Here is a 12,705-nt window from a genome sequence, read left to right on the forward strand (position 1 = left end):
AATTGTAGCCTTCTTTTTTCCTTTTGTGTTATGTTAATGAGAAGGGAATTACAGTAGTCTAATTTTGAAATTATTAAAGAATGGATCAGGATATTTATTGATTCAGGTTTAAGAAATTTGGAGAGCGAGCGAATAAGACGTAGTTTGTAAAAACAAGTTTTAACAGTATTACTAATATGATCATGATAGGTAAGTTTGTCGTCAATCAAAATGCCTAAGATTTTTATAGTAGTAACCAAATCTAATACTGTGTTATTAATGGAAATTGGAGCAATTAATTTAGTGTCTTTTTTCCAAGGAAAGAGCATTGTTTTTGTTTTTTTGAGATTTAAAGCTAATTTGTTTGAGAAAAGCCAATCTTTTATCGAGAGAAGTTTATTGTTAATATCTGTGATATGATCCAAATTTTCTGGGTCTAAAGGGTGAATTAGTTGTATGTCATCAGCATATGCAAAAGTAGTAAAACCTAAAGACTGTGCTAAATTTAAAAGTGGAGAGAGAAATATATTGAAGAGAAGGGGGGAAAGTATTGAACCTTGTGGAATCCCGTAAAAAAAAAAGAGGCAGGAAGGATGCCCGCTCCCTTCTGCCTCAGAAACCCACACTCCTGACCCCTCCCACCCTACCCCCATAGTGATCATTGGCAGGACTGATGTCCACTTCCTCTGGCCCTCGATCACCTTGATCCCCCCCACACTCCCAACCCTCCCACCCCGCGAAGATCGCAGCCACCCGTACACTCTCACACTGATATTCAACCCATGAGCCTCAGCAATCCGTGATATTCAATGTTATGGCTATATTTGGCCTCTGGGTCAAAATTCATCACCTTAGACTTAGCTGGTGAAGCCAGTGTTCAGCTGCTGGTCGGCTAAGACAAAGTGGCGAAAGATAGACCTGCTTTTTAAGCGGGTCTATCTAGCCAGTGGTATACCAAGTGGGGGGCGGGGAGGGGGCGAACCGCCCCGGGCGCACGCCCCAAGGGGGTAAACAGCCGGCCCACCGGGTCCGGAGCCACCCTCCCTATTCTGCCACTGCTGATTTCCTTAACCAGCAGCAGTGGCAGTAAACTTTAAATCAGGGGTGTCCGTGGCCCAGCTTGTGCTCCCTCCCTTCCTTCTGTGCCTCCCTCCGGCAGGTGTTTAGCTTCTGGACGGCTCCCCTGCTGCAATTGTTTTTCTACTCAAAGATGTGGGCGTCAGCTCCTCATGTGATCCGTGGCTGCATTGGAAGCATTCCCTCTGATGTCACGACATCAGAGAGAAGACTTCCAACGCAGCTGCGGATCTCGCAAGGTGTCGATGCCCACGGCTTTTAACGAAAAAATGGCTACAGCAAAGAACAGGCCAGAAATGCTGCTGCTGCACGGAGAAGGGAAGGGAAAAAGGGGAGAAAGAGAAATGATGCTGCTGCACAGGGAAGGGGAGAGAGAAATCCTGCTGCTGCACAGGGAAGGTGGGGGAAGAGAAATGCTGCTACTTCTGCTGCTGCACATGGAAGGGGGGAAAGAAATGCTACTGCTGCTGCTGCTGCTGCTGCTCAAGGAAGGGGGGAAATGCTGCTGCTGCACAGGGAAGGGGGAGAGAAATGCTCTTTCTGCACAGGGAAGGGGGAGAGAAATGCTGCTGCTGTATAGGGAAGGGGGAGAGAAATGCTGCTGCTGCTGCTGCACAGGGAAGGGGGAAGAGAAATGCTGCTGCTGCACAAGGACGGGAAAGAAGAGAGAAATGCTGTTGCTGCACAGGGAAGGGAAGGGTAGAGAAATGCTGTTGCTGCACAGGGAAGGGGGACAGAGAAATGCTGATGCTGCACAGGGAAGTGGGGGAGAGAAATGTTGCTGCTGTACAGGGAAGGGGGTAGAGAAGCTGCTGTAGCACAGGGAAGGGGAAAGAGAAATGTTGCTGCTGCACAGGGAAGGGGAGAAATATGCTGCTGCTACTGCTGCTGAACCTAATTGGGAGTAGAGAGGGAAGGAGGAAGAAGGAACGAGAGATGCCAAGAAGGAAAGGAGATACCAGACCATGGAGAGGGAGGGAAGGAGACATGCCAGACCAGGGGAAAGGAAGGAAGGAGGGAGGGAGAAAAAGGAAGAAGAGGAGATGCCAGATAATGGAGGGGGAGAGGGAGTTGGAAGGAGAGGATAGAGATTCCAGGGCATGGGGGAGGGAAGGGAAACTAAGGAGACAAATGCCAAACCAGAGGGAAAGGAGGGAGGTGCCAGATCATGGAGGAAGAGAGATACCAGGGCATGGGGAGGTAGAAGGGAAGGAGATAGAGATGCTAGACTATGGTGTGGCGTGGGAAAGAAGGAAGGAAAGGAGAAGAGAGAGATTCCAGAGCATAGGGGAGGGGGTGGAGTAAGAAAAATGGAGAGAGGGTGAAGCAGAAATGAATCGTGTACAAAGGAGAAAAAGGGTCACAGGATATACAGTTTATTGAAAGGACATAGAAAGAGGGAAGATACTATATGGAAGAGCGATGGATAGTGGATGGAAGGGTCAGAAAGAGTGTGGGCAGTAGATGGAAGAGCTAGAGAGAGGGCAGAAGCTGGATGGAAGGGGCAAAGAGAGGGCAGCCGCTGTATAGAAAGAAGAAAGCGAAGAGAAGATGATTAGAACAGAAACGACAAAAGGTAGAAAGATTTTTTTGTTGCTTTACTTAGAATCAAGTAGTATTGTAACTGTATTGATAAACTTTATAAACAGGAAATGGAAATAAGGAAATTTTGCGGGGACTAAACCCCTTTCCTCACCTCAGGACAGGATACCATAACAGAAGCATACTGTACTCTTCTAAAGAAAGATTTGGCCTCTGAAAGCTAATTGAAGAATGAATTAGTCCAATAAAATGGTATTTTCTTATTTATCATTATTTGTTTTATTTCTGTTTGTTAATTTGTAAAGTGGTGATTGTTATGTATATCAGTTTTTTCAAATTTATATCTACTGTCTTTATATTTTGCACAGTATTAGGGGACATATGTCACTGTTTCTGTGGTGTTGAGGTGTTGCATTGTATGCAGAATCTGGATTCTTGGCGGTTCAGTTTAACTTTTGTCTACATATTTCTATTTTTAGTTTGTGATTATTCCATATTAGGCGAGGGTGTATCTCTGTTCTGTGTGTATGAAAAGGACATAGTTTTCAGTTGGCATTTACTGCAGGATCAATTGACTGTGCGGGATCTGGCTTGTTTAGTTTTACAATGTATGTGTTGGTATTCTAGTGCTCACTGCAGTGTTTAAGATGCTGCCTTTTCCTAGGTATACTCTTGTTCGATATGTGGATTATTACTAAAAATCATATTTTTCATATAGATGTGGAGGGTGTCAAAAAATGGTGGGCCCTGGGTGTCACAAATGCTAGGCATGCTACTGTATCTAGCTATTAGCCTTAGCCAACCAGCTGCTGAATATTGGCAGTAGTCAACCGGCTATGTTGCACAAGATAGCTAGTTATTGGCCAATCCAGCAAGCGGGAAATAGTCAGCTATCTTCTGCTTAACACAAGAATTTAGCCAGCCAAATGGTACTTAGTTGGCCAGGAGCTGTTCCTGGCTGGCTAAGTCCCACTGAACATCAGGGGGATTGTACCTTTGTCTAATCATTATATTTTTACAATTCAGTTAGTCCTAGTTGGTCTTTAGTACTTTATCTTGTTTTACTTAAGTCCTTTTCCAAGATCTCATATCCATTTTCTGTTTCTTCACTCCTTATCTTCTTCTTGACATCTCTCTCTGATCTTTCTGTTTCAGCTTTTTTTCTGAATTTCTCTTATCTGTCTTTTTGCCTTTTAGCTAGATTTTATTTCATCTTTTCCCCTACAGCCTTGTGCATCTATTTATTGTCTTGTCCTCTTATTTCCCATTCCTGTCTTTCACTACTTTCTAGTTCCCCATTTCTACCCTCTATACTTATATCCTATTCTGCTTCTTCTCCCATCACCGATCTTGTTCATTCCCTGCCACTCATTCTAACCACACCTTCAGACAGTGGCATACAAAATTGTGTTGGGGGAGGGGGGAGGTCCACCCCAGGTGCATGTTCTAAGAGGGTACACAGCTGGCACGCTGGGTCTGAGACCTCTTTCTCTACTCTGCCGCTGCTGCTTTCCCAAACCAACAGCAGTAGTAAACATTAAATGCAGTCATTGCAGGACCTTCCTGCACCTCCCCGCATCTGCCGTTCCACCCCCCTCTGACATCAATTCCTTGTTCCAGAACAGAGCTGCCAGCAGCAGGGAGATGCAGGAAGGTCCTGAAATGGCTGCATTTAAGTTTACAGTCACTGCTTCTGGTTTGAGAAGCATACAGCAGCAGTGGAGAGGTGAGGGGTCAGGATACTGAATGGAATTAGGATGAAGGGTAAGAGAAGGGAGCAGGATACTGGTATAGAAGCGTGGCAGAGGGAGAGGGAAGTGGGTAGAGGAAGAGAGAGGGGAATTTGCTGATAGAATTGGAGTGTAAGAAGAGGGAGAGAGAGACAAAAGGGGAAAGGATACTGGATGGAATTAGGTTGGAGAGAGAGGGGGGGCAGATGCTAATGGAAGTGGAGTGGATGGAGAGAGAAAAGGGGGCAGACATTAGATGTTATTGGGGAAGGCAGAGGGGGATCAGATAAAGGATGGAAGTGGAGGTAGAAGAGAGATAGGGGAGCAGACGCTGGATGAAAGAGAGGAGGAGAGAGAGGAGCAGACACAGGAAGGAATTGGAGAGGAGAGAAAGAGGGCAGCAGACACTGGATGGAAGTAGAGAAGACAAAGAGACGAGAAGATGTTGGATGGAAGGGGTAGAGAAAGAGGGCAAATGATGAAAGGAGGGGATAAATTTTAAAAAAGGCACATGCTGGATGGGGTAGACAATAGAGAGTGAAATACTGGAAAAGTGAGCTGTAGGTAAACACAGTGGCAAGTTGTAGGTAGATACAGTTAAAAGAGAAAAGTTGAGGACTGGATAGTAAGAAAAATTAAATTTAGACAGATGCAAAAAAATAAATTGAGAGGGAAAATGAGGGAAGAAAAGGAAAGCTAAGGGAGAGGAGTGAGTGAAATGCCAGGTCATGGGGGAGGGGTAGAAGAGAGAGATGTCAGACCATTGGGGAAGGTGAGTGTAGAAGTTGAATGACAGACCAATGGGGGTGGAGGGATAGATGGAAGTGGGAAGCAAACAGTTTCTGAAAGGGGCAGAGAAAGGACAGACAGTGGATGGAAGGAAAAGACTGATGAGAAGATGAGAAGATGAGGAAAGCAGAGACCAGAGATGACAAAGGTAGAAAAAAAAAAATCTATTTTATTTATTTTTTTGCTTTAGGATAAAGTAGTATTGTAGCTGTGTTGATAAACATTTATAAATAGAAAATAGAAATAAAGTGATCCTTTTATTGGACTAATTTTAATACATTTGACTAATTCAGAGACCAAAACCCCCTTCTTCAGGTCAAAACAGAATATTGTAACAGTAGTATATATTACTGACCGGAGGAAAGAGGTTCTGGTCTTTGAAAGCTAATTGAAATATGTATTAGTCCAATAAAATGGTATTATCTTATTTTCTATTTTTTTGTTTTATTTTTATTTGTTAATTTGTAGAGATGATTGCTGTTTCTCAGTTTTTGAAAATTTACATCTGCTATTTTTCTATTTTGCACAGTATTAGGGAACAAGTATCACTGTTTCTGTGGTGTTGCATTGTATGCAAAGTCTGGCTTCTTTGTGGTTCAGTTTAACTTTTGCCTACATATTTCTATTTTTAGTTTGTGATTACATGTTCCATATTGGATGAGGGTATTTCTGTGTTCTGTATGTATGGAAGCCATGGTTTTCTGTTAATATTGACTGTGCAGGATCAATCTGTACCAGTCTGGCTTGTTTGATTTTACAATAGGTGTATTAATGTTCTACTGCTTACTGCAGTATGTAAGATGCTGCCTTTTCCTAGGTACACTCTTGTTGTGTGATGGGTGGATTATTACTAAAAGTCATGTTTTTCATATAAAGGAAAAGGGTGCTACAAAAATTGATGGGCCCCGGGTGTCACATGTGCTAGGTACGCCACTGCCTTCAGACCTTTTCTCATATGTTACCATCTTATACAGGCTTTTATTCTCCTGTTCACATCCTCTCTTACCTCCTTCAAAGATCTGACCCCTTCCTTGCTCTCATACCCTTTTCATAGCTCTCTGCCTCTTCCCCCAAAAGTGCATTGCTTCACCTGTTCCCAGTGGCATTGTGAGGGAGGTTGGTACCCCCCTACTATTCTCTGCTATGCTGTTCACAGCCATTTTATATGCCAGTCTGACTCCCTCTGATACATACGTACTTCCTGCTGCAATGGAGGCTTCTCACAGAGCCTTGCAAAGTGCTTGGGCATGAGGTTCTATGCCAGATGCTACATTTTGTTTTTAAAGTTGCTTTAATGGGAAGGCGATACAGTGCCAAGGCAGGTTTGAGGGGATGAACAGACCATGAAGAGGGGTGGGCAGGGCCGGATTAAAGGATAGGCCCAGTAGGCACGGGCCTAGGACCCAAAATGGTCAGGGGAGCCCGCCAGTGCTGTGCTTTGGGGCCCCACCCTTGCTGAATTCACCAGCGGCAACAGCATCAGCATCGTTATCGTCCCGGGGGCCCCCCAACCCGACCCAACCCTCCTATCTCACCCTTCTTCCCTCCCTCCCATCATTGTTGTTTTTAAATTGTTTTTAAATTGTATGTTGATTAGTATTTTATTTTATATTTTACTGTAATTCGCTTAGTAAATTATGAATAAGCGATTCATCAAATTTATAATAAACTTGGAAACTTGGTCAGATTCTAAACAGCACCGCTTTACTCTAAGCAGGCTGCTTTGTGGCTTTTTCCTGCCGGTGATTCACTCTGGCATCAGTGACGCATCAGAGGGAATCACTGGCAGGAGAAAGCCGTGAAGCAGCTTGCTTAGAGTGAAGCGGTGCTGTTTAGAGTTTTGCGATGGGAGGGAGGGAGAGATAGGAGAGTTGGGTAGGGGGAGGGGAGAGCAGCAGTCTGCCCCGGGTGCACGGCCTGGCGTCATGAACTTCTTTGGCTAGCAACAACATTTACAATTCAATGCTGTTGCCGGCTTCAGGTCTTCCTCTCTGCCAGGTCCTGCTTACTTCCTGTTTCTATGAAGGCAGGACCCGACAGAGAAGACTGCTGCCCGAAGAAGTTCATGACGCCAGGCCTTGGGTAACAGAAGGAGGAAAGGGAGCAGAGAGGGAGAGACTTGTTGTACCCAACTGGAGGGAAAAAGACAGGGAGAATGAAGATGAGGGAGGGAATGAAAGGAAATGCCAGGGCTTGGAAGGAAGGGAGGGAGGAAGAGATGCCAGGGCATATAGGGAAAAGGGAGGAGGAGATGTCAGATCATGGAGGGGGAGGGATAGATGGAAGAAAAGGAAAGGATAGAGATGCCAGAGAATCAGAGAAGGGAAGATACCAGACTGTGGGGTGCGAAGGAAAGAAAGGAGAAGAGAGAGATGCCAGAGCATAGGGGATGGAATGGTGACAGAGAGAGAAAAATGGAGAGGTGGCAGAGCTGAAATCAATCATGTACAAAAGAGAAAAGGGGCACAGGATAGGCAGTTTATTGAAGGAGCATAAAAAGAGGGAAGATGCCATATTGAATGGGGAGAGGGCATGGATGGGAAGGGGCTGATGCTGCATGGAAGACAGAGAGCGGACAGATGCTGGCTAGAAAGAAGAGAGTGAAGATAAGATTATTATAGCAGACACGACAAAACATGGAAAAAATATTTTTTTGTTGCTTTAGAATAAAATAGTATTGTAGTTGTATTGAAAAACTTGTATAAGCAGAAAATAAAGTAATCTTTTTATTGCACTCATTTTAATACATTTTTTATTAACTTTTAGAGATCAATACCCAGTTTCTCAGGTCAGGACAGTATAATGTAACAACCTGAAGAAGGAGGCTAGGGCCTCTGAAAGTTAATTGAAAAATGGATTAGTCCAATAAAATGGTATATTATTTTAAATTTTTGTTTTATTACTATTTGTTAATTTGTAAAGTGGAGATTGTCAGTATTTTCAAATTTACATCTGCTATATTTAAATTTTGCAGAGTATTAGTGGGATATGTGTCATTGTTTCTGTGGTGTTTTACTGTATGCAGTTTGGCTTCTTGGCGGTTCAGTTTAACCTTTATCAACATATTTCTATTTTTAGTTTGTGAGGGTGTATCTGTGTTCTGTGTGTATGAAAGACATGGTTTTCTGTTATCGTTGACTAGTCTTGTTTGGCGAAATGCATTGGGCATGGTTCTTGGGAGCACCTTTAATAAACCTGATTTGAATCTCTTTATTTTCTGTCAATCTTTTGTTTCATGTTGGATTCTTTGGTGGACTGCTTGCCTTGTTGTTTCGTTACAAGTTAACATACATGGAGTGGAAAGTACTAGAGGAGTTAAAAATTTGGTTGTTTATACATACATATGGGTTACAGTTGGTTGACGTAGAGTGAGGCAGTTGAGAGGCGTTGTAAACTTGGTTATTAATATAGACTTATATTTCGGATAGTATTACTGCTTTACAATATATTTGAACATTTATATACATATGGAAAGAGTTCAGAGTTTAAGTCCTGGATAAGTAGGTGGCAAGGGAAGGAAGGGGGATTTGTTCAGAGATGTTTGGGGGTTACATAGAAGAAAAACTGAGCACTGGCATGCTAATCTTTGTTTGTTTTGAATTTAAAAAAAAGAAATAAAAGTGAATACGAAAACAGATAAATGGGGGCGGGGGTATGGGTAGGGTATAGGCGGAGCAGGGGGGCCCCAGTATACTTGTGTGCCTAGGGGCCCTCGAAGAATTAATCCTGCACTGGGGTAAGAATAGATGATGCTAGACAGTGAGGGAAAGTGGGGGTAATGCTGGATCACATGGAGAAGAAAACAGAGGGTAGTCCAGCAGGGGGGAGGGAAATTATGCCCATGACATGAAATAAAAATAGCATATTCAAATTGATGGGTGTGAAAATAAACCATGGAACATCTTCATTTCTCTGAAAGGAAATATCTTTAAAAATCTGTGTGTATTTTATGGTTGTGCTTTTTTTTTTTAATGTGCTTAAGACTGTTTTAGCAAAAATGGCTTTTGGAATAGACATTTGTCATCAAATGCCTGGATGATTGGTATTTTCTCCTTATGCATTTTGTGTTCTCTTTATCGACAGCTGGGTGCTGTTTACACATCCAGCCATTAAGAGCAATTGGCAGTAAGCTGCATTATAGATCTGTTTATAGACTTTGGGATTTATAAAAGGTTAAAAATGGCATTCTGAGTATAAAAATAATCTTTGAAAAAAGAAAGGTTTCAGCATTGACTGTTAAGGTCTGCCTAGGAAGAAAGAATGTCATTACAGAAATTCAGACTGATTTCCCTGTAGTAGACATTGCTTGACTGAATTGAATCTGAGCAGCAGAGAACTTGCTGCTTGCTATTATCAAAAATAGTTGGAGAGAGTTTTCTTCTTTATTCCTAACCATATGATTCCTCCTGAACATTTTGACTTTCCTTGGAATATTTCAAGGGTGATATTTAAAAGGCCTTAGTGAGCATTAGGTGCTGGCTGCATAATCGATATTTTCCAGAACAGACAATTAAATTTTGACTATATATGGAACTACAAAACTTAACTATTTTAAGCAGGCAGAGATTTGGGGGCAGACTGAGAGAGTGGCTTAAATTTATCCGTTGTGTGGTGATAATCAGCTGGTCTGTGGATAACCTAAAGCTTTCAGAAATAATAGGCCTAGAATAAGTTATCTCCATAATTTTATTCATGGCTTTCCAGTGGTCCAGCTCAAATGGATAGAATTGCTGAAAATGCACAGTTATAGGAAGTGTTTATCGCTCAGCTGAATATCAACCTCATTATTTTTTTTACATTATGTCCCTTGATTATTAGTCACATGATCTCCCCCTGTTTCTCCAGATTCACACAGAAAGAAGTCAAAATGAGAGTCGTTTTATAATTGCTCATATTTGCAAAATGTATGAATGTATTTTTGGATAAGCAGTTTGTCAAGCTTTCAAGGCAAAAATATTTGAATGCTTTGGCTTAAAAAAATTACTCCAGGAAGCTGCATGTACTAATTTGCATCTGCCATGTACTCCCCAAATCTAAAACAATGGAGGAAGGTAAATAGTAGAGTACCGCAGTGATCTGTTCTGGGACCAGTTGCTGTTCAACATATTTATAAATGATGTGGAAATTGGAGCGAGTGAAGTGATTAAATCTGCAGATAATAATAATAACAGTTTATATACCGCAGGACCATGAAGTTCTATGCGGTTTACAAAGATTAAATGATAGTACAAATTTAAAGATCTTAACAGAGGTGAAAGATGGTGGTTAACAGTTCAAGGGAACCGTTATTGAAGAGAAAGAATTGTACGGGTCAGCTGTCTAGATACTTCAGGAACAGATGTGTTTTTAGGCGTTTCCTAAATTCCCCATAACTGGAAGGCGTGAGCAATTGTTCTAGATCCGTACCCCATAGTGCTGCTTGATGTGAGAGAAGGTATTGGTGGTGTCTTTTGAGTTTACATCCTCTAACTGGGGGGGGGGGGGGGAGAATGAAATTCAAGTGTGTGCTTCTCTTATGTCTGTTGACTGAGAAGGAAAAAAGGTCAGTTATGTATTTAGGGGCTAGACCATATAGTGCTTTAAAGCAGAAACAGGCGAACTTAAACTTTAAGCGTGCTTCCATCGGTAGCCAATGTAGCTATCGGTAGTAAGGTGTCACGTGGTCAAACTTCCTCAGACCGAAAATCAGTTTGACCATTGCATTTTGTATTAATTGTAATCGTCGCATATTCTTTTGGGAAATTGCTAAATAGGAGGTGTTACAGTAATCAAGTTGACTCAGTACAAGGGATTGTACCAGAATTCTAAATGCTGACATATCAAAATATGCTCTGATGGATCGAAGTTTCCAGAGAGTGAAAAAAGCCTTTCTGATCAAGGAGTCCACTTGGTCTTTCTTGGTTAGTCACTGATCTAGTGTTACACCCAATACCTTCATAGTAGTCTGAATAGGATAACTAAGTTTATTGATGCATAGTGGTGTTTTGATGTCAAGCAAATGTGGCGAAGCTACAAAAAAATTTGTTTTTTCTGAATTAAGTTTCAGTTTGAATTCTGACATCCATTGCTCCATCAAATTTAGTGCTTCTGATGCTTTGGGAGTAACTTCCGAGAGAGAATTAGCAAATGGGGTGATGATCGTAAAGTCATTTGCATAAACTGTTCAAAGTTGTTAAAACACATGCAGACAGTGAAAATTTGCAGGCAGACCTTAGGAAATTGGAAGACTGGGAATCCAGATAGCAGATAAAATTTACCCCTTCCCCCCATTTTTTTTTTTTTACAAAACCACGCAAGAGGTTTTTAGCATCAGCCGGCATGCTGAATGCTCTGTGCTGCTCCAGTGATAATAGAGTTCCTATGAGCTCTGGAACAGTGCAGAGTATTCAGCATGCAGCCTGGCGCTGAAAACCTTTTGCGTGGTTTTGTAAAAGGGGAGGGGGGTTAATGTGTACAATTGCAAAGTGGTACACATTGTGAAGAATAACCCAAATCATAGCTACCAGCCGCTAGGGTCCACCTTAGGGGTCAGCACCCAAGAAAAAGATCTAGGTGTCATCATAGACAATACACTGAAACCTTTTGCCCAATTTGTGGCGGTGCCAAGAAAGCAAGATGCTAGGAATTATTAGAAAAAGGATGGTAAATAAGGCTAAGAATATTATAAAGCCTATATATGGCCCATGGTGCAACCTTACCTTGAGAATTGTGTTCATTTCTGGTCACCGTATCAAAATAAAAAAGATATAGCGGAATCAGAAAAGGTTCAAAAAAGAGCACTCAAACTGATGGGAGTGAAATAGCATATAAAGGGGATGGAACTCCTCTTGTATGAGGGAAAACTAAAGACGTTAGAGCTCTTCAGCTTGGAAAAAAGATGACTGAGGGGAGATATGACTGAAGTCTACAAAATCCTGAGTGGTGTAGAACAGGTACAAGTGAATCATTTTTTTTTTTACTCTATCAAAAAATCACAAAGACTAAGGGCTCCTTTTACTAAGCTGCGGTAGCGTTTTTAGTGCACACTGCAGATTAGCGCACGCTGCCCCCCGCGCTATATGGAAAAACCGCTAGCGCAGCTTAGTAAAAGGAGCCCTAGAAAATACTTTTAAAACCAATAGGAGGAAATATTTTTCACTCAGAGAATAGTTAAGCTCTGGAATGTGTTGCCAGAGGATAACGGTGATAGTAGTAAATGTAGCTGATTTAAAAAAAAGTTTAGACAAGTTCCTGGAGGAAAAGTCCATACTCTGCTATTGAGATAAACATGGGGGAAGCCACTGCTTGCCCTGGATCAGTAGCATGGAATGTTGATACTCCTTGGGTTTTGGCCAGGTACTAGGGATCTGGATTGGCCACCATGAGAATGGGCTAATGGGCTTGATGGACCATTGATCTGACCCTACAAGGCTATTCTTATGTTCTTAACCAAATTGGGTAACTGTGGTTCACAAGAATTAGTATTATATTATATTGTAGTTTAAAGATTAGTAACTTAATCCCCCTTTTACAAAACCATACTAGTGGCTGTCACACAGCAAAAGCCCAGAAGCCCTTTAAATCTTTATGGACTTCAGGGCAGTTACTG

The 12,705-nt window shown here is 42.0% G+C and overlaps 1 protein-coding gene across 1 annotated transcript in view; it reads left to right on the top strand.

Moving 5' to 3' along the window:
* Positions 1-12,705, top strand: part of GRIN3A (glutamate ionotropic receptor NMDA type subunit 3A) — a 358,631-nt gene that overhangs the window by 287,831 nt on the left and 58,095 nt on the right. The window lies entirely within an intron of this gene.

Source organism: Geotrypetes seraphini, chromosome 1, assembly GCF_902459505.1.
Source record: "Geotrypetes seraphini chromosome 1, aGeoSer1.1, whole genome shotgun sequence".
Classification (NCBI taxonomy): domain Eukaryota; kingdom Metazoa; phylum Chordata; class Amphibia; order Gymnophiona; family Dermophiidae; genus Geotrypetes; species Geotrypetes seraphini.